Source organism: Melanotaenia boesemani, chromosome 18 (genome assembly GCF_017639745.1).
Source record: "Melanotaenia boesemani isolate fMelBoe1 chromosome 18, fMelBoe1.pri, whole genome shotgun sequence".
Lineage (NCBI taxonomy): Eukaryota > Metazoa > Chordata > Actinopteri > Atheriniformes > Melanotaeniidae > Melanotaenia > Melanotaenia boesemani.
In genome coordinates this window covers 4,917,868-4,940,822 of record NC_055699.1, presented here as the reverse complement: position 1 = coordinate 4,940,822, position 22,955 = coordinate 4,917,868, and the positions used below count along the sequence as shown (strand labels likewise).

The window sequence follows — 22,955 nt, the reverse complement described above, 5'->3', positions numbered from 1 at the left end:
TGTTGGCTTCTGTTTTTGCAGATTAATATACAGAATCTATGAACCATTTGGCTGCTTCTGTGTAAACACTGCAGACACGATGCAAATCCTGCTTACACATGACAGGAAAAAAACAGTACTGCTGGTAAAGTTGGGTGATTTTTTTTTCCCTGTCTTTAATTGGAGCGTTTGGGCATTTTTAGTGATTCTTATTCCAGTAGATTACAGCTGTTGTCACTTGGCCATATGGACTGGATGAGGGCAACAACAAATCATCTTCATTATCAGTACATCTGTCAACAATTTAGTGGTTAATCATTTTGGTTAATCTATAACAAGACAAAAATGAGGGACAAAAAAATATTAAAAATAAAATCACCCAATTCTTACATGTGGAAACCTTCTTGCAGCAAAGCTTTTCTTCATGGTTGAGAAATGTTTTGCCAGTCAGCTGCCTTGTGGATTAGTTTTACCACCTTTTGCAACATCAGGACTCTGCTTATGTTACCATTACTGACTTTTAGTATGCATTGTAACCCTCTGTGCCATGAAATGAAGAAATCAGCTTTGAAAGGCCCGGAAGTTGAACATCCCACCAACCTAACAAACCTGTTTTTCTTTTCTGCGTAAAGTTTTTGAAATTATGGACCATGATTTCTAAGCTACATTTTGAATTTACAATCATAGCTACATAAAGTATTTAAAGTTATGTTGAAGCAGACATGGTGAATCATTTCCAGTTATTTAATTATTAATTTGTGGTACCTTTTGATTACTTTTGCACTTATAATAACTCTAAATAGGTTGTAATTATTTCAGGATGATGGACAGCTATTTTCTGGGGAAAACATGCCCCTAAAAATATGTAGATTTAGGGAAAATGTCTTCTGATTGGTCAAGTCATTGGAGGCTTGCTGAAGGAAAAGGAAGAAGACAATAGTGATTTGTTGAAGTGTACCAATATAGCATTAATGCTTAAAATAGTTCATTCTCATAGGGGCACCACCTCCTGTCTAGATGGAGGGAATTCAGCCTTAGTAATAGTTATTACACATTTTTTCTTGATTACTAAAACACATTTCTCACAAGCTTCGCTCCTTTTCTCCAAACTGTGAACACAAAACAGCACAAAGTTTTCAAACTGCATATACAAAACCTCAGACTCTTCTTGCAAAAACTCTCACCCCAAAACAGTTCAGTCTGAGCCCAGAACCGAACTATGTTGTCAAATCGTGGCCCAAGTCAATCAAAATTAAAAACACGACTGAGCAGTAACTTAACAATGCGTAGAAAATTAGAAAACACAATGCTGAGGACATGAACCTGTAGAAATAAATGTTTATTGTTCACTGTAGGCTAAATGGCTTATGTCAAGAGCAAAACCAAAACCTGCCCATTTTACATAGACTAAAAATAAATACTCTGTAGAAGAACATCAAATGATCACTGTATGATGTACATACAGACACACACAGACACACACACACACATACACACACACACACATATATATATATATATATATATATATATATATATAATTTTAAGTTGTGTTCAACTGGTGACACCTGTGCTTTAATTGTGTTTGACTTTTGCCACCTGTGCTCACCATTATGCAACACAGGTGCACCACAATGAAAATATGTTGGCAAGTTGTGTCTAAACACGGGAAAAGTGCTTATGGTTTTGCCAAAAGAGTGACTGATTCAATCAGTGGGTTCAGGCAACTGAGCACTTACTTCAGACAGTAGGATTTAGGGTTTTAGCAATCGTGAAAAACTGTAAGGCTTAAGGTGGATTTCTGGTCGCTCGGCATCTCCATAACCGCTGTAGGCTCGGCGTAGCTTCGCAGCGGCTGGACATGTACCTCTTCCAGATCTGACGTGCACCCCTGCTAGGCAGACAGTTACGCGGAAGTACTCTCTTGTGATTGGTCAGTTTGGAATCACGTGTTGCTGTATATCTGGATCTTCTCGCTGAATTTGTGTGGTAACCACCGTTTTTAAAAACAATAACCAGTGGATCGAGTTGATGAGAGGCTGATTGAATTATTTCTTTGTTTTCTTATACAAGCTCATAAAGACACTGAACCATACTGGACGCCATAATTATTTTAAAACAGAAAATACCTATTGAACTGAAGTGAACCATCAAAAGAACTCAGACCTGGTAAGTTTAAAGACCGATACCACCCCTGCTGCCACCATCAGGTTAGGAGGAGAAACTGCAACACAACACCGAAACGTTGCGCACCCCCTACGCTCGAGTACGAGAGCAAACTCACCATCGTCAGCTACACCGTGGCCAACCACATGTGGATGCTACACGAGCATAAATCAGCCTTTAGGGTATCAGTCTATCTGAAGGATGTGCGTCCGTTTCTTGTTTTCAGAAAACACTGTTAAGTGAAAGAATCAATTCCACTTTAAAGCAAAACAAGGGTTTATTAAATTACAGTAAGTGCTTACATGATAATTTTTAATATTTTAAAACAGGATTTAATTTTTATTTTGAATTAAAGGGGAATTTAAACTCTCATGTAAATGTGTCCACTCTCCCTGAGAGGCTAAATTGCTTATTGCTTTTCTTGTAAAGAATATGTGAAGTGCATTGGGGGTTGGGAAATTCAAGCTATAGTTGTTTGTGTAAGCAATTCCAGGTTTCTTTGATTGCTCTGTGCATAAACGTTTCAGCACAAGTTACTTTCAGCACCCTTAGCCACCTTTGGACGCAATGTACGCACAATGATCATCCAACACAACATCTAAAAAATATCTGAAAATCTTCCGTTAACACTTGAGGTTGAGACTTATGCCTTTAATCGTTGGCTCAGCTTTGGTCTCATTAATAAAAGTAATTCGTAACGTTTAGCAAAAAGATCCATATATTTCTGTGTTGCAGGCCAGAAAAAAAAAAAAAATTCAAAAGGGTAAAATAAAATAATAAAATGAGTCATATATGTATTTTCATATAGAGAATAAAGGTTTCACAAATTAGAAGTTGTGCCTTAATGAATCTAAATGTTATTTATTTCAATGACAGCAGGACCTTTCTGGCTCTTCATGGTCACGTGTTCACAATTCTCCTTCAACCTTTTCCAAGCCCCGCTTAACTTCTGATTGGTTATTAATGTAGTATTTAACTGAGAGCACAGCTGTGTTCCTTTCAAGCTGTTGGCAGATGAATTCAACAATTGAGGTTGGTCTACATTAGTGCACATAGAAAGTTATTGAATTGTCTCTCTTTTTTTCCACCCCAAAAACTCTGCATGCACGAGATCCAGCATAGCACCAGAGTGTGATCACTCATGAGTGCAAAACCTGCTTTTTGGTTTTGGTGGATAACATGTGCACCTTTGTTGGGGTGCAATTCCTTCAGAATTTGACTGCACAAGCAAATCTGGAAACTATGATGTGACAGTGGCCGCTGAAAAAAAAGGGACTACTGAATGAAGCATGTTCTTTTTGCATAAAAATACTATGCAAAATTTGTGCATATACAACTTTTTCTTTTTAAATTTAGGAGAATTTTTTAGGGTGATACTACATCATTGTTCAATGAGCCAGGAACATGGAAAACTGAGTCAGCGAAATAATATTGTATTTATCATTGAAGTTATTATTTGAGACTAAATCAAATCGAAAAGATAATGAGGCAGATACAGGCTTTGGAATCACTTGGCAACCTGGTCACAACAGAAAAAATAAATATGAATGTATTGTGTACAATGGCACAGATATTAAATTACAAAGATGTTGTTAACATTTTAATCAGCGGTTTAATGACTATTGCCCCTTTACTGTGAAATAGGTTTATTAAAACAAACTTACAAAAATCCCCCATCAATACCTGGACAGAATACTCCTTTACTGTAGAGGTCGAGATTTGCCTGTTTTTTCTTGCATCAGTGACTTAGGCTTTCCATCTACAAAAAAGATGGAGTACCTAATACACATAAAGGCCACCCCCTGCCTGGTAGCAATCCAAGATGAACTGCAAATGTTCTGAAAAAATGTAGAGGCCTCACTCACACACTTTGATGATATATTAGCACATGGTTTTCCAGTCTTATTTATTCCTTGCTTTAATGGATCCCAGTGGGTGATAATAAATGGCACAGAAAACAGTAGTTATGTGCAATACCTGTTCATTCTACAAGCAGACTTAAATTGTTTAAATTAAATACCATGGTATGCAGATGTTGTCATAACCACATAGACTTAACAATGATAATCCCTTGAATCCCTCCTTGACACTAGTGACAGATACTACCCTCAAGTATTGTGTCAGCTGAAGTGTAAAGAATTGTGCATATATCAGTCACAGGATACAGTGTGCTTGCAGCAAAACAGATGCCTTAAATGGTGCGTGGAACTCAGCTCAACAGCAAGTTTCAACGCCCCAAAATAAGTGTTTATCAAAGGTGTCATTTTTGATCGCCGATTTAAATAATTGCAAGAATGCTGTCAGTCAGCTTTAGCCACTGTTGCCTCCTGCTACTAATAGAAGATGCTGCCAAATACTTGCCTAGAGGTTTGCTGACTACACCAAAAACACTTAAAAGGGACCCCTTGAGTTTAAGAGGGAAATTTGCTTGTTTAACCTTTGTGGAGACTAGTCTAATCATCCTAAAGAGAAAACAGTGTCTAAGGGCACATTGATGCTAGCGCTGATAGGTATGCTTTAAACAAATCTTGGTCCACTTCACAATAGTCCGGTCTGTTTCGGGCAATGAGAATGCACCTGTGGACTCTGGTGGAAACCAAAGAACCGAAGTCTTATCCTCTTGAAAAGCAGGGGGTTCGTTAGGAAATGAACTCTGGTTCAGTGCATTGACAGTGTGAAAGCAAATGGACAAAAATGAGTAAGTTATGTATGACACAACATACCACATATGTCAGATAACTTGCTGCCTAACTGCTCATACCAGACAGAAAATCATATTAGACTGCATAAATTTATTGTTGCTCTATTGTTTACCTGTTAATGAGCCATTTTTAGCTGAGCCATTTTCAGCCCTGGCCAATCAATGAGATGGATTTTCTCCTTTCTTGTTGGTCTGGGTTTGTTTTGGGTAGTATCAACCCCTGACAAGCAACTGCTGGTACGCTTGGTAAAATGCAGTGTAAAAGCAAACCCAAACCAAACGAAGGTACTAAAATTTTAAGAATTTCCTGCCCAATTTAACCGAGTCCTTTACAGTATCCTGGTATGAATGCACCTTAGATCCTCTGTGTCTCTTTAAGAGATTGTTTAATTCTGGGAAAACCCTGTTTGCACAATTTTATTTGTTCCTCCTTTGACATTTTAAACAGAAACCCTCTGCTGAATAGCTGCAAGGACAAAGCCCCATTTAGACCTTTCTCAACAAGGTTTCTTTAGCTTTTGCCAGAACAGTCTCAAAGCAAACAAGGTGCAATCTGTGCAGAAATGGCTCACCCCATGTGGTGGCTACACAGAATCTAATACAGTTTCTGTCATATCACCAGCAGACTAGACAGGAGTGAGAATAGTGGATTACTGTTCCAACAGCACAGTCAAAAGGCTTTTTAAAAGATGAATCATGCTTTCTGCCAAGCATGGGCTTTCTCTTTCCAGCTTGCAAACAAAAATTGGTCATTGACTGGCTGTGTCTGCCATCCAGGGCATACAATAAAGAGGTTTAATTCCAGTAAGAATTATAGCTTTGAAGAGACAAGTGTTGATGAGTCTTGTCAGTGATGCCATCTTCCCCTAAATCCATTATCTGAAAAGGTAAAATAATCCCCTGCTTTCAATGCAGCAGTGTGATGTTATTGTGTGGTTTACAGAAATAAATGACACATGGAATTTTGTTGTTGCATTTCTTAGACATGTTACCCTGATGGGAATGTGGAAATGAGCTTGCTGGAACAATTAACTTGGTATGTTTACTGGCAGGAGCAGTGGTTAATCATTAGTTGAAGAAGAAACATAAAGCAAAAATGAGAAAAGCGGAAAAAAGACCACCGCCTTGCACCGCCTTGCATTATTTATTGATGGACACAGTTTTCCAGTACTGACATCCTTGTCACTGAAAGAAATTGGCCATTACTTCTCTTTCATACCATTTAGTGGCAGCTACCAGTGTGACTGAATTTGGCATCATTCACTGTTTTTCACTAAGAACAAAAATAAATAATTTGGAAATAATGTCAATGGAGCAAGAATGGTGATACCTGCCATGCTCTCCTATTAACACAGCATAATTTATGTGCTAATGTCATTTGGACATAATTTTATGTACCTTTTTCTCCATATGGCTTGGTACCTCTGCAACCCTGCATTGGATTAAGCATATAGAAAATGGATGGATGGACTTGGTTTACACTACAAACATTTTCCTTCTATAATTTTGTCTGGCCTTATTGTTGTGAGCAATTACTGGCTGCCTCTGACGGCTACTATTACTAGCTGTCCTCCAACAATTAAAAAAAAAAAAGATTAGATTTCATATAGATATGATGAGAAGGCACTCATAGGCAGTGATACAGAGAGGATTCCCAAGAAATCATGCAACATGTGGAAACAATTTTTCACTGCTGATGAAGAACTTTCTCAACTATTTTCCGACTTTGATTCTGGAAGGCAGTATTTACTTCCTGAGGATGAGGATTGGTTGTACAGCGACAGTGAAAGTGATAATTCTGTTAGTAATTGCGGTGCATTCATTCACAAGAATGATGTACCAGAAGCAGCACATGTCAGATATGACATCATGAGGTTTTACCCAAGTTTGGGGAGATAGAATTCAGGGAATATTTAGGAAAGCTTCTGGATGTGGTAGAGGCAGCAGGGTTAAAAGAAAGCTCTAAAAACAGAGTGGGAGCAACATAGGTGGTCAGAATTGTGATATAAGTGGTGGAACTAATTAGGGCTGGGTATCGTGACTAATTTCCTGAATCGATTCAATTCACAACAGCCTATTTCGATTCGATTTTAATTAAATCTGATTCAATTCGATATTGATTCATTTGCAGCTAATTATGTAACCCTAACTGTTTTTCTTCAATATTAAAGATGTTCTCAGATAACTGTTATATAAATTAAAAGTGTGTACACATACACTACCGTTCAAAAGTTTGGGGTCACTTTGCCATGGGATTCAATAGGGAAGTGACCCCAAACCTTTGAACTGTAGTGTATATATAACACTGAGTGCATTTACTTGACAATCAAAAGCAGTTATCTGGAGTAATCAGATTACTGTAATAATCTGATCTGACACATCTACATTAATGAAGTACCGTAACAATACAGTGTTTCCCTGGACTCAGAGCCAGAAATGCTGTGATGGGAAAAAAAATTAATAAAAAGATAAATAAATAAAATAAAATAAAAAATCCACAGGACAGAAATAAAGCTAAACTTTTTAAATGGCCCGATGAAAGCGCTTTAAATAAATAAATATACTTTAAATATTCTTAAAGTACAGATCTCAGATAAAGTGTTAATATTAATAAAACCTACAAAGAATATTGGATCCATTTAAAGCCGTAACACAACTCAGAATTTCCTAAAATGAGGGTAGATTCAGCTTGGTCAGCTGTACTTTTCTCATGATAACCATTATGCTATCGGCATAACACCGGAGCAGGAGACATACTCCAGCTGCTCCTCATTGGAGCAAGAAGCTTCCATCTCCACCTGCCTGAGAGAATCTAGAAAACTCTCATATTTTTGTCTGATTTTCAGCTGGATGATGAACACGTGCACTCTGTCCTCTGATGGAAACATGTATGTGCACGCATGTGTCTGTGTGTGTGCTTTTTAACCCAGCTCTAGCAATGATGCTATTGTCTTTTGAATTTTTAATATCAAAATTTAACATTTTCTTTGGAAAACTGTGGCACATTGTGGATTAAAAACAATTGTTTGGAATTTCCTTAATCAATTCTGCTTTTGCTTTTGAGTTTTGAAGCCAGCGAGTTGCAATTTTCTGTCCAGGAACTTCAATTAACCAATCGAATGAAATGAAATGAAAAATACTTTATTAATCCCAAAGGGAAATTCAATTATATTGGGGTTGTTTACCTCATTTTCAACAAACCCAATATGAGAAAGAAAACAAAATGAAAAGTGATACACCACTGATAACCTGATATCCCTCAGCTTTCTTTTTTTCAGTAAAACTGACATTAAAGGCAAGGCAAGGCAGTTTATTTGTATAGCACATTTCATGTACAGGACAATTCAAAGTGCTTTACATAAAACAAAGACATTACAGATATTTAGAAATAATAAAAGGCATCAACACATAATCACAATAAAATAATAAATTACATTAAAATGATTAAAAGCAAGATAAGTTAAAAAAAAGTTAACATGCAGATTTCATGCATAGGCGCATGAGAAAAGAAATGTTTTTAACCTGGATTTAAAAATATCTACATTTGGTGAAAGTTTAATCTCCACTGGCAGTTTGTTCCACTTGTTTGCAGCATAACAGCTAAATGCTGCTTCTCCATGTTTAGTCTGGACTAGTTGACCAGAGTCTTTGGATCTAAGAGCTCTGCTAGGTTTATATTCTCTGAACATATCACAGATGTATTCTGGGCCTAAACCGTTCTGGGATTTGTAAACAAGCAGAAGGGTTTTAAAATCTATTCTGTGACTGACTGGAAGCCAGTTTAAAGATTTCAAAACTGGTTTGATGTGTTCAGATCTCTTAGTCCTGGTTAAAACTCCAGCAGCAGCGTTCTGGATGAGCTGCAGATGTTTAATGCTCTTTTTAGGAAGTCCTGTTAAAAGACCATTACAGTAATCCAGCCTACTGGAGATGAATGCATGGATGAGTTTCTCCTGGTCTTTTTGGGGGACTAAACTTTTAATTCTTTCGATGTTTCTGAGCTGGTAAAAAGCTGTCTTAGTGTCTTAGTTAAAGATAAGGTAAACTTTAGCTCATTAGAAAACCAGCATTACATTCTCAGAATGTGTAGTTTTCAGACTTCAAAAGGGTACCAGAGAAACAGCAGTGGCCTATCAGGACATGACAAGAAGTCAATCACACAACAAAACCCCAGTCACCTGACTCATACATAGAAATAGAAGGAGAAAGAATAGCTCACCTTTTCTGTCCTGTAGCTAACCTGTGTTTCCTTTTTTGAGTTTCATTATTTACAGAGGGACACAGAAAAGTATGCATCATGCTGACATTATTGCACTATGGGTCTCTTCAGTATGGGTGAGAGCAACATTAGAATGATTCATCTCCTACTCTCTCTGTCAGTGACGAATGGCCAACAAAGCATTTCCTTTAAGAGCCCTCAGCACTATAAGAGGAAGTTTGATCGTGGGCAAGCATCTACAGTAGGTTGTTGCATTATGGCATTTTGCTTTTGACCTCAAAGATGCACAATGAATGATAAACGTTTCCAAACTGTCTAAAATAAAATCAGCTTTTGAAAATATCTTCCCTTTTTAGTCAGCAGCTTAATTTATTTTTACCATTTATTACTGACTTTCTGTTTTGAACACTTTAGGATTTAGTTCTCAGTCTCAACTTAAAAAAAACAAACAAACAAAAACAATTTTCATTCCTCTTCCAGCATACTGCACTTTCAGATAAATCCTTAGTCTGCTAAACACCTTCTCACATCACAAAAATCTTGGCAACACGCTGCCATTCAAGGATTATGCTGAAACACTGGTCCATCCTACATGTAGAAAAAGCTTTTTGTTTGGCTGATTTGATATAGTTCCATAGTTGGGAATTACATTAAAATACAAAACCTAAAATCAGCTTTAGAAAGCTGTTTTATTCAAATGTTGACAATAAAAAAGAGGCAAAAGCTTCCAGTGATGGAAAAATAGTGTCATGTACGAGGACAAAAATGCACTGCACTTGGATTGGTGTGAGAATATTCTGTCTGGATATTTGTTCCATGTTTTATTGGAAGAATGACTTTTCAGACTGTGGAGACAGAGCCATATTATTTCCAATATGCAGCATGAATAGTTAATGCACAATTACAGGGTTTGGTTTTCCATCTCACATTTGTGAGTGTTTGCTCAGAGACTTTCCCTTTTTTAAATACCTCTAAAGGATGAACTGTCATTATGTAATCGCTGTGCATTTCTGCCTGGGATCCTGGGGGCTGCCTCCGAGTGTTTCATTTTATTCTTTGCTTTAAAAGAGTTGTGGCGGTGGGTATGCCTTTTGGTTGCACTCAAGGTGTTTCACCTTCTTTGGGAAAGCTGTGTTTTATTCACCTGGGTACATCTTGTATCACATTTACCCCCCACTTGATTTACAGTCTAAGCTTCAGGCATTTCATTTACACTTTTATGCTCTGCAAATCACACAGATTAGAGTGGCACATATTCGGTGTTAGATTCAGAAAAGTTAAAAACAGGAAGTACAGTGGTAGCATATTGAAAGACAATATTTGGATTAACTTGTACTGACTTTCTTTAAAACATCAGTTGTACAGTAAATATAGTACATGTGTTTTGACTCATCCTCCATTTTTCAGCTGCATTACAACTGCACTTGAGAAGCCCTGCAATAACATCCCTACAGATATTACTTTTAAGTGGAATATGGACTCTAACTTTAAAGCCATGTAAAATCCTGACAGAGTGGAAAGGCGAGTCACGTCAGGTAGTTGTCAGTGTCACAGTGCAAAGAGAAACCCCGATGTGTGGCACTGATAAAACATTAGTGTGCTCTACGCCTGCCAGCCCCGCTCACCCTTCACGTGCATCGCCGGGATGTGAGAGAGATGTTAATTGGACCGTGCCAATGCTCTATGAGAGTGAGAGTGAGAGGAAGAGGGGAGTGTGATGGACATGGCGTCCATACTGATTTGCAGATTTGCGGTGGAAGAGAGGCAAGCCGCGGGGTGCTGTCCAATAGAGTTAAGACGACAAATGGAATTTTAATACCACTTTAATACTTGTGGAGAAAAAAAATCAGCACTAAGTTTTATAAACAACAAATGGTTGCTGTAAATGTGCTGAAATTTAGATTCTGTTCAAATGGGCCACCTGGAGGTTTATATGTGGAATTAAACCTTGTGTATCAAACTAGCATCTAAATATAAATGTACGTTTTTCTGTTTTAGACAAGATGGCTTTGTATTTTTATGTGTTTACAGTCCTTATTAATTAATAATGTTCAAATTATACAGTGAACCAACTCCTGTTGTACTTCATAACTTCCACCACGTTTCATGCTCTACTCAGTTGCATACTGTGTGATCAGATGGCCTTAGAAATGTTTCCAGAATTGTGATTGAACCATTCACTTTGCAACATCTGCCCACTTCCTCACCACAAGCGTTTCACTGTACTTCTGAGTTGCTGCCAAGCTGTCAGATCACGTTCCAAAGTGTCAAATACATCTCCGTGTATTAGAATGAATATCTGAAAGCAATTAAATGACAACAAATCAACAACCCTGTGCCAAGAGACTGAGTCTAAAGTCCCCACAAAGTGTTTTTTTTTTTAATGGTGTCTTTTAATATACATCAAGTATACACCAGTATCTCATCCAGTTATGTCAAGAATTCCCTGCAGTTTTTCCTAAAGGTATTTTAGATTTTGAATCTCTTGAAAAAAGTGTAAAAGATTATTGATGAGTCATTCTGCACTGAAGGGCATGTAACCGATTCTAATGAAATTTTTTCTTGATTTAAAATTTAAATGGACATTTTGACATTTATTCAAACCACAATACAGAGATCACCATTGATTTGTTGAATCAACTGGTTTATTTCTTTGATAAGACATAAAAAAATAATATTTAATTTATGTAAATAATTTAATCTGTTTACACCACCACATCTGATGACATTATCATCAGCTCTGGTAATACAATCAATTTTTGCTGTTTTCTGACATTTTAGTGACCAGAAGTTAGTGATTCATAATCATTAATAATAGAGATTTTTATATTTAAAAATCTGCTAAAAATCAGCATTTTGTGGCAGTGGCATTTCTTAATTCTAGTCTAAATGTCTTAGCAACATTGCGGTTGTTTTCATTTTGTTCATATATACCACAATGAAAGTTTTTATCTTTAATCAATGTAAATTATTTATCAGCTTCATGTATTCAGTTTAGGGATGAGATGATTTTTAAGGTGCCTGTACAAACAATATGCTACACCAAGTTATGTGCAAGCACATGGAATACATATAAAACACAATGCTTCAAATCTCTGAAATTAGTCCCAATGTGATGGAGTGCAAAAAGGATCCTCAGAGGAACATGAAAGAATCCTAAGGCAGTAATGACTTCATGGAAATGCAGTAGTTTTTACAATCTATTAAAGTTTTTTTCCAACTATATTTAAAATTTCATAGGAAAAAAGAAAAAGAAACAAAAAAGTACATACAAAGCCCCCCAAAGCCCTCCCAGCCCAGGCTGCCAACACTATTCCTTCATACACTTCACAGCACTAATCTTCCCCCTTTGTCTCTGCTGTCTACATCACCAGCTTGTTCCTTATTTGGACGATGAGGTGGCATATTTGTCTGTTGCTGCTCCTAACACCGCCCCACGAGTCTCTGTGGGCTCTTGCAAAGCAGTGCAGTGAGCATCTGTGAAACTCCCAAATCTCTTGCACTTCATCCACTCATGTGGGAATTTACCTGGCAGGAGAAAAGCAAGCTTTTCTGTGTATGAAATGCTAATGTGAATAGCCTCAGCCCAGCTTTGTGGATGAGAGCACAGAGCCCTTCTCCTTGTTGTAAAACCCACCTGCTCTGTGTGTTTTAGCATGTGTGAAACGGTGGATTCTGCCAAACCCCAGTAGCCGCAACCTGAATTTAGACTTCTCAAACACGGGGAAAACCAAGTGCTGTAGGTGATATGAATATATTATAATCCTGAATTCATCTTATGCCTTTGTCTTTTGTTCCATTTGGCAGAGGCTAACTTGAATCTCAACAGCTTGACATAAATTCAAGCAAAGCTGAAATGTGTAATTCACTGATTAGTGGATTGATGGGAAATTTTGCCAGCTATAATATCACTGATGAATCAGTCAACCATTCATCAGTCCTGTACACCAATGACTTGCAGCTTTTTAAATGTGCCAATACTACTCTTTGCTGTTTTATTTGACTGCAAAATTCATTTAATATGTACGTGGGAAGAAATGAATGTTTGCTGCAACTGAATATTTCCATCAACAGCTGGTGTGTTGCCTTTTTGTGTAGAATTAATTCCTCGCCATGTAATCCACTGAGGAATTTTAGAATAAAAGACATGCAAATGGTGCATACAGTAGTTGTATAGACTAAAATCACAATTACTATGATTGAGATCAGGTCTTCTATAGGGCACTTAACCCCACTCAAACTGTTAGTAACCCCCTAGATATCATGGCTGTGTATGCTAATCTTACTCCAATAACACCCATACCCACCAGGAAATGTCAACGACCTGTCCTGTCCCACACTCAGTTCTAATAATGGGCTAATTCAGCTGCACATGTCTGAGCCACAGCTACTCCAAGGAAGAGGAAGCTAAATTATTGATCATGACATGCAGGTGGACATTTATTTATTTTGCATAGCTTTCAGCACTGGGGTACTGAACCATCTGTGTTAAACTGGTGGCCACAAACCAGAGTGAGACAACACAAGAAACACAAAAAAGAATTGAATCTAAAAATTAACTGACATGTCCACTCACATTAGAAGAGTTGCCCTCAATAATTATTTATCAGTCTTTATAGTTTGATAAGCAGGGTGCAGACTTTTGTAATATCTAGTATTTTCAACAGTATCAAATAATCTGAATCCGTTGTAATGGAGTAACACAAAAGCTTGCAGAATCTGATATCATTCTATCGCAGGTATAAACAAAACATATCAGGCCTTCTTCTCATGTCTTTTTCACTTAGCTTGTAATAACTTCTATATCTTCTTCTAGCTTCTTATTTCATGCTTTCCTCGTAGTGCAAGTAATGGAACATATGGTTTGTAAAATTAAATATAAAACCAGTTCTCACCGAAACTCCATTTTCAACACAAAATGTGGCTCACTTATGATTAGCCTCTGTAAGTTTAGCTATCCAAAAAAAAGTTGAATTCTTTTTTTTTATTAGTTGTTTCTCCCCACTCCAACCATCACATGATCCATCTTAATAATATGTGTTCACCTTCACACCCTGAGCCCATGTAATTCAGCTTGTATATCTTGTGCTGAATTGCAGCACCATGGACCACTGACTGCATGATATTTTTACAGATTACTCATGCTAAAAAAGTTCTGCTGCTGCATCACCATCTGTGCTACTTTATACCATTATGTGGCAGAATAAACCAGCCTAGCAGTCCTTTTTCCTGCTTCAGTTTGTGTAGACAGGTGTGTCCACATTACTGGAGAAAATCCAAGTGTCCAGTTTAAATTAATATCATAATCAAAGGATGTGTGCCAGACTCAGTGGGTTATATAAAATATTAAACATATTAAATATGATTAAATAGCACATGCAAACTGCTGAACACAACCACCTCATGGAGTTTTCTGAATCGATCATTATGCAGTCCAAATATATTCTTCATGTGCAAACTGGAGTACAGAGTGGGAAAAGTATAATAAATGGGAGGCCACATCAGTTTCCACAGCAGATCAAACGGTTTGGTTAGACTGAGTGAGCATCTTTATGCAACGATTTGCTCTTGAGGAAATGAAAACATATCATATTGATGTGGATTCATACTCAAAGGAATAATGAGTGCAGGACCCAACGTTTCTATCCTTGAGTACAAGGAATTACAGGGGATTCAGTCATTCAGTTTCAAATGAAAATTTTTCATTAGAAGATATTGTAAAGGTTTTGAAATGTCAAAAGATATGCTGTTTCGCTCAAATAGGCCAAACATGGAGTTCCACATTATTCTCCCATTCAGAGATACAAATGTTTATGTGTCCACATACACCTCAGCTATATATATATATCTATATATATATAGATATATATATATATCTATATATATATATAGATATATATATATATATATATTAAACACTGAGACTTGATTTGATTTAATGATAGAAATTGAAAAACAATATATATATATATATATATATATATTGGGTTTTTTTTTTTTGTTTTTTTTTTGTTCCTGCAGTGGCCAGCAGATGGGAACTGTCTGCTTCATCCTGGCGTTCCTGCTGTATGATGAGAGCTCAGGAATTCAGCCATTAAACACACAACAGATGGGACATTTTCCATCTTCTACACAGCTCTCATTAGGCAAACAAACCACATATAGTGGGGTTGAAAAGTGCAGACATGCTTTTCTAATTTGACACCAAGAAAAAAAAAGACACCGGTAACAGCTAAAAGCAGTTACACAAACAAACAAAAAAAAAAAAAAAAGGTTTGTTCAGTTTGGTATCTAAGCATGACCAGATAAAAAACATCAGATGCTTCTTGTTTTGCCAACATTTTCGGCTTGTAGAAACATGTGAGGAGTGGTACATTTTAGGTTGAGATAATCATAGCTGAGGGTTTGGACAGATGGTAATTGGAAACTGGAAGGACAAGGTGCTGTTGACTTTGGGAAGATGGTGGGAGGGAGTGACTGACACACCATCCTCTCCACATGACTCAGTGGGAGTCATTACTGCAATGGGCCTAATTACCTTGAAGCCTAATCTGTATTTAAAAACCTGCTGCTTATTTCATTTAATTACCCACATGTGTTGGAAAAAGATTGAAATGCAAGGTGAAAACATTTGTCTTGTCTTTATGTCAAGAAAATAGATTATTAAATTATTCAAGTCCATTTGTCATATACTGTCCTCATGCAGGACCTTAAGTGCACTCACAGTATAAATCTTTATTTAGGAAGAGGTTCTGAAGCTCTAGATCTTCAGAGCTTTATTTGACAAAAAGAAGTTGTAGCATAGTGATATTCATAAAGATGATTCAATACCATTTTGAGCTTGGAGATAAACCTTTGGTTTTAGCTGTTAAAATATGACCTCAAGTTAACTGGGACAGGAAAATATTGATCACTCCCAGTGTAAAAATATATTGCATATCAATTTAATTTATTATGGATTCCCATTAGACTTCACCAAAATGAAGACTACTCTTCCTGGGATCCAGATCTTTTTAAAGCATAATAATAAAAAATAAAACAAAATATTTAAACATAACATTTAAACAAATACAGTTAAAAATAATAAAAAAATGCAACATAAATTTAATTGCTGAGGCAGATAACAGATGTGTTGCTCTTTGTATCATTGGGATACTGCTAATCATTTTAGTCACCATTTTGTTTGTGTAATGACCAAGAAAGTCAATAATCACACTCAGTGATTTGGCCTGTCTAATCTGCTAAATAGTAAGGCCAATCAAGGCAGCTTATTGGTATAGCATATTCCATGTACAGGACAATTCAAAGTGCTTTACATAAAACAAAAGCATTACAGAGATTAAGAAATAGTAAAAGGCAGTAACAAATACTACCCTGTAAAGACAGATGAAGTTCAGGTTTAGGTCTTATTATATAACCAGAGCCAAATATAATACTCTTTGCCTTTAGCACATTCAGCTTCAGCATATTCTCCTGAACCTAGTTAGAGACCAAAGTTACCTCTGCTTGTAATAGTTTTTTCATATACTGAACATTTTCTCCAGAGAGGAATAGTGTAGTGTCATCGGCATACATTTGCACTGTTTAGTACATGAGGTAAGTCATTCACATAAATGGAATACAGTAAGGTGCCTAGGCAACTTCCTTATGGAACACCACACTGAAAAGTCACCATGTCTGAAATAGAGCCATTAAATTGTACACATTATTGTCTTTTACACAAGGAACTCCCCCAACTTAATAGCACCCTCCCCAAAATGATATGCACGTAACCTTTTTATTAATGACTTGTGACATAGTATTTTAAATGTTTGCACTAACATCCAGGAGTACAGCTCCATGCATTGATTTTCTGTCAATATGTTGCAACCAGTTATCAGTTAGTGATACTAGTGTCTTGCTTGTGGAATACTCAGACCTATATGCATGTTGACATTCAGTATTCATGTTTACTACCAGACAATATTCAATTTGCTTAAACATACACATGCTCACATATTACACATTACATCAGAATGTGTAATATGTTGGTCTACAGCTCTAAAACATATTATCTATCTGAAAGTAGCCACAATATTAATGAGTAAGTAGAAAGCAACTTCAAGGTCAGCAAAAAAGAATATAAAGCAGCAATTCCGCACATTCACAATACATGATCCAGAAAATAAACTGCTACATTCATACACTGTCTGCAAATCTTGTAGACATTAGAAGGACACTGGATGGTAAATCTCCACCAAGTCTCTGAAATAGGATGTTGTCTAACTATTGTTCTGATTGTTCCAAAACATCTCTAGAACATTTTATGACTTCAGCGCATATGTAAAACAGTCAGTATCTGCAAATTCATGATCCTCAAAATGGGTATTTTTATCTAACAAAGTGGAACTCAATCGACACTTGTGTGGAACATGTTGCATATTGCAAGCTACATGGAGTTACTTTCTGCTGTGAGCACTGCTAATTCAGGTCATTCAGGCTTTGCTTGATACTTCTGCTCAGAGACTGTGAAGAGTTTATGAATTGCAGTTTGCCTGTCTAGCAGATGTGTGCACAGACATCCTTTTTCTCTGCTGTTGCATCTCTTGTATAACATTGAATTTGATGTTAAAACACTGCTGTTATTGTGACTCAAGTGGATCAGACAGTTGTTACTTTATAGTTTAAACTATGATAATATTGTTCAGGTGTCACTAAATATCATTTTGGATTTTCAAGAATCATCCCTGGAGCCACTTTTCTATTTGTTGCTCACAGCTGGCAGTATTTCATATTTCATTGTGTGATTTGGTCTTAACTACGTGTTTATTTGCATAGAGACTGAGGACATGAGATCTGATCACTTGTGAAGACACATTTGTGAAGTGATGTACTTAGAGCTGTCCCTTTGTGATCAGATAAGGTACAGAGCATGTGATACCAGGTGTGAACATCACATTAAAACTTGTTGGTGCTGATGAGCCAAAAAAGATTATCTATATAAAAAGATTAAGTTAAACCAGAGGTGAAAGAGACTTAAAAGCTGAGCTATCTTTTGTAAAAGAACCAACCCATAAGACAGTTCACTCAGCCATGATTCCCGATGTTTCCTTTTTTTTTTTTTAGTTAAATGGCATAGTGAAAATACTACACTCTGCTTGGCTAAACCTCTGAATTGCTGGCATCTTCCTGCAACATATTTGTCTCTTCCAATTTTGTGGAACCTCCAGGGTGTACCACACATTCAGAGGATTGCCCCGCTGGTTAAACTAATCAGACTAATCAGCATTCTTTTACCAGCCATGAGCTGAGCTGGGTCAAAGCACCCAAAACACATCAGGGAGACTATGTTCATTTTTAGAACAGGTACAGATCAATCAATTGCATTTTCTTGCTTCTGATAAAAGGGAATATTGTTTGTCAGTGAATCAGAAAATTACAAGTTATGCAGCATGTTGTTCCAAAGGACAATAATGATTGAGTAAAATGCAGTCCTTCCAGTGCCCTTTTCTTTAATAATAAAAATAAACAAGTCAATGAATGAATTGTTCTGCTAAAAAATTAAAACATCCTTACTGTAAAATATTAATGTTAGCTGATTCCTTGTGTTATCAGAGAACTAAAAAGTCAGTGTAAAACATACATATTCTTATTTGTCATGAGCATATTAGGTGACAGGTGAGGGTGTCAGGATTGAGTATAAAAGTCATCAAAGTCCTTTCAAACAGGGATGGGTCATATTTCAACACTTTGTGCCAAACTATGTCAGACAATCAGAATCAATGGCGGGTCCAGGAATCTACATAATAAATGCTACTTTGCCATCATGATATGTCAGAAACACACATTCTTAAGGTCAGACAGTTACACAGTGCAACTATAAGGTAAACAAAAAAAAAAAAAACAAAAAAAACTGCATTTCATACAGAGAATCAGAATTTTGACCAGTCAACTTCTACAGTGTAAGTCTATAATATATTGAAAAGATGCAGGGGATCTGGGGAAATTTAAGAGTGTAAGGGACAAGAACAGAAACCACAGTTGGATGTGTGCAGCATTTGACCCCTCATGTGTCACTGCATGAAAAACATGCCATCATGATTACTGTACAGTAGGTATTTGAGATTAAACTCAACATAGTACTCTTCTACATCCAGAAATGTAACAAGAAACTGTGTTACACATGGAGAAATCTATATATGAATGCTGTGCAGAAATGCTGTAAAGTTCTGTGGATATGAGCTTATGTGGACATAAGGACATGAGGACACGTGTTCCGTATTCAGATTAGTCAGCAAAAGATGTCAGTATTTTCCCAAAAGTAGCTATGTGCCAAGGATGAGAAACACCGTCCAGGCTAAAGGTGCAAAAGCCAGCATCTGTGGTGGAATTGGGGATGCATCAGTGTCCATGGCACAGAATGTGTTCTTGAGTGGGCTGACAGCAGTCCAAGTCTGTTTCCTTTTAAAAATCTACAGAACATGGACTTTTGAGCTGCCAAAATCCTCTATTCAGTTAGACTGGACACAGATTCCTCTTGCAAAACTAACAACTGTGTATAGTGTGTGGTAGACTGCTGTTATAAACATTTTTCACTTTTTAACTTCACGTGACAGTGACATGTGTCTGACTAACTGATCAATGTTGTTTACTTTAGCTCGTGCATCCAAAAACAATACTTTTGGTACCCTAAGTTTACGTCTTGGAAAATGGGAGCTGTGTTTTGGTCTGATTTCACATGAACACATAATGCCGTGTAACTGCTTTTTCCTCTGCTGTTTCCTATTCCTCACTTCAGGCCTAATGTTTACTTACACAAGCTCAGTGAAACAACGCCTGAGACAACAAACAACAAGTGGAGAATGTTAGTATTTGTTCCTTTTGGATGAGGTGAAAACTCAAGAGGCTTTTTTGTTTGTGGTTGTCTTACTATGGTCAGCTCTCTTTGTTCTGAAAATGGAGCAGTGGTTCAGTGATATGTGTTTTGCTTCCCCTATGCTTTCTGCTGTTTGACATCGTCAGAAAGACAAAGATGTGAAATCAAATGCAGTGGATGAGCTCTCAGCAGGAGGGCAAAACATTAGCTATTAGCAGCAGGCGACAAGAGCTTGTTCTCCCTCTCTGATGGACTGAGCTGAAAAGCTCCTCTGTTGTTTTCTCAGCAGCTTGCTGTCTTCTATTTTACTTCATATTTTGCTTCTTTCAAGGGTTTTAGCTCCTGCTGTGTCGTCAGTGGCTGTGATTATGGGCAAGAACTGTTGGTTCTATTCCAGCTAAGGTCTTATTAACTTTAAGTTGTTTATGTAACTCAACGAGCTCCCTGATTTAGTTTTCCTGTTTGCATGAAACAAGAGACAGAAATCTGATGTAGGGCTGAACGATATAGAAAACTGAAAGTGTAGGCAAAAATTACCTTTCAACTTAGCATCACCATGGGGTATTTTTGTATTTTTTCATAACAATTTCCTCCACCTCTCCTTGCTGTGACATCTTTTTCAACAGGTGGTTTGAGAGGGGCGGGAGCTTGGTGACGGAGCTTGCTGGGTTTGCATTTGTGATTGGTTGCAAGGAAGTAATGGCTGTAGTATGAAGCTACATGATAAGCTATAATGAAAAAAGGAAGGAAAACTGTGTTTTTCCATTGAACTTTTTATGAAACCTTTATTTTCTATCGCACCACATGTCTATCGATCGATATGTTGATATTTAAAGGAGGGCAGCTTGATAATGGTTGTATGGTAATGGTAATACAGACTGGTTTCTTTCCACCCAGGTCCCACATAGCTATAGTTCATCTCAGACCAGCAGTTATGTTCTGCCCAGTGTGCGCTGGAAAAAACTTAGTCAGGAGACATTTCGTTTTCACGGTAAAATCTGCGTCAATGAAATATAGCGTGCCATTTATATATGGCTCTATGGTGCCGCTTGACCACAGGTCCGTAGAGGTGGCAAAACATTGGACTGTAGCCACATCCTTCACAACACCCTCACCACACTCATCATACAGGGCAGCGAGGGACACTCCAATAAAATGGAGATGAGATGCCAAGTGATACCAGTTGTCCAAAGTGTTGAGTTTCTTAAATCCCAGGTTGTTTACTGTGTTAACTGAGCACTGGTGTTTGCCGAGAAAAAAGTTCTGTTTGTTTATAACGTTTGTTATCTCTTTGTGTCTCTGGGAGCTGGTGGATTATTTAGTCGCGACTCTTCAGTCTAACTTGAGAGGTGTTGGCAACTCGCGTTGAATAAAACCAAAGCGGTTGGGGCTGTGGGAGGAGTCTGCAGCAGAGCGCTGCAATGCCAGTGGCATTCGACAGTAAACTGTGAAGGAGCAAAACGTTCGATTGTTGAAAACCCAGATCGTAATTAAGATAAAAATTTGATTAAACGTCCAGCCCTAATATGAAGCCCTACTCTGGTGCTTTTTTTTTTTTTTAGTCATTGTATAGCTAAGTGAAATAAAAAAAAAAAGCAGCAAAAAGTTAAAGTGAGGTGTTTGGAGACAGTAGAGAAGGAAGGATGATAATATATGATGATTAATTGCTTTGAGATGACTGTTGTGAATTGGCACTGTACAAATAAAGCTGAAATGAAGTGGATGATGGGTAGGCTTCTTTTGGGACAGTGAGAAATGTTCTTTTGTTGGTGTGCTTGTACTACGTTTGGACCAAAGCAATAATTCAGTGTATCTACTACAGCTGTACAATGTGAAACATGTGAATGTATTATAATTGTACATGTTAAAAAAACTAAGTTAAAATGTGAAGTTATTTTTCATGACTAATCTACAAGAAGCCTGATTAAAATAATAGCACACTGCCTCAGACTGCATCTATTTAGTCACATTTTGCCACTATTTTTTAAATGAGCTATTTCAGAAGAGCAATTTTAAAACTTGGAGAATAGATGCAGTTTTAAAGCTTATCCCCTTTTTATTATATTTGGTTATTTATTTTGTATCATTATCATATTGGTTATACTTGGAAACAGCAGGACCAAAGAAGACTGGTTTTTTGTTTGCACTTCTTGTATGAGAGCAGAGGAGAGCAGAGGTAACCTGATGTTCTGGTCATTGCCACGACAAAGAGTGGTAATAACATTGTACAAAGTGTCACTTGTGTCCAGTCACTTTGTCACTAGTGTTCGCCCTACAGAACTGTTGGTAAATTCTACAAAACTAAGCGTCAGCCCATCAAAGTTCCTCCTTCATTAGACTACACATGCTACAAATCTTTAATAAAGAATGATGCATTGAGAGATAAAAGCCTGCTGTTTCTGACATAAAACTTCCATGTTGCTTTTAAAGAAGCACTATTGTACTTTGGCAGATTTTCATGGCTGATGGCTAATTTGACTTCCATCTTACTTAGTCCATTTTTCATTTTCTTTTAGCTTCTCCCTCTGATAAAATGCTGCTGATGTCTTCGCTAAATCAGCCATGGTGCATGTTCAAAATGGCCAGTGTGTTGTTATCCAGTTGCTAGCGATGATGACGTGATTCTACATTGAGTGATGTAGTCTAAGCATCCCGTTATCTTTGTGTTTATTCTTGCTGCAAATGACTGAAGCACAATGTGGGTAAAACGCTCAATACTGAAGGTCACCTCTAGGACAGTATGCAGCACTTGGATTCTTGAAATAGTAAAAAGATCAATTTACTGGTCCCAAAATACTTCCTATCTGTTGCCAACTGTTGGCACAAAGGCTAGCCAATGTGCAACGGGGGAGGAAAAAATATGCAAATGCTGGTAGTTGCAAACAAAGGTCAGCAAGACGGTCTTCAAAGCTAGCTGCCATTGTGTTTACCTCTGATCTGTCGTGTTCATGCAATTTTTTCGCATGACTGCCTCTAGTGTTCAAGTTAGTATTGCAACTTGTGCACACGACACATTACCTTGCACCAATGGGAGC

General features: G+C 37.2%; 1 protein-coding gene across 1 annotated transcript in view; it reads left to right on the top strand.

Moving 5' to 3' along the window:
• LOC121629179 (cadherin-18) overlaps positions 1-22,955 on the top strand; it is a 117,729-nt gene that overhangs the window by 1,056 nt on the left and 93,718 nt on the right. The window lies entirely within an intron of this gene.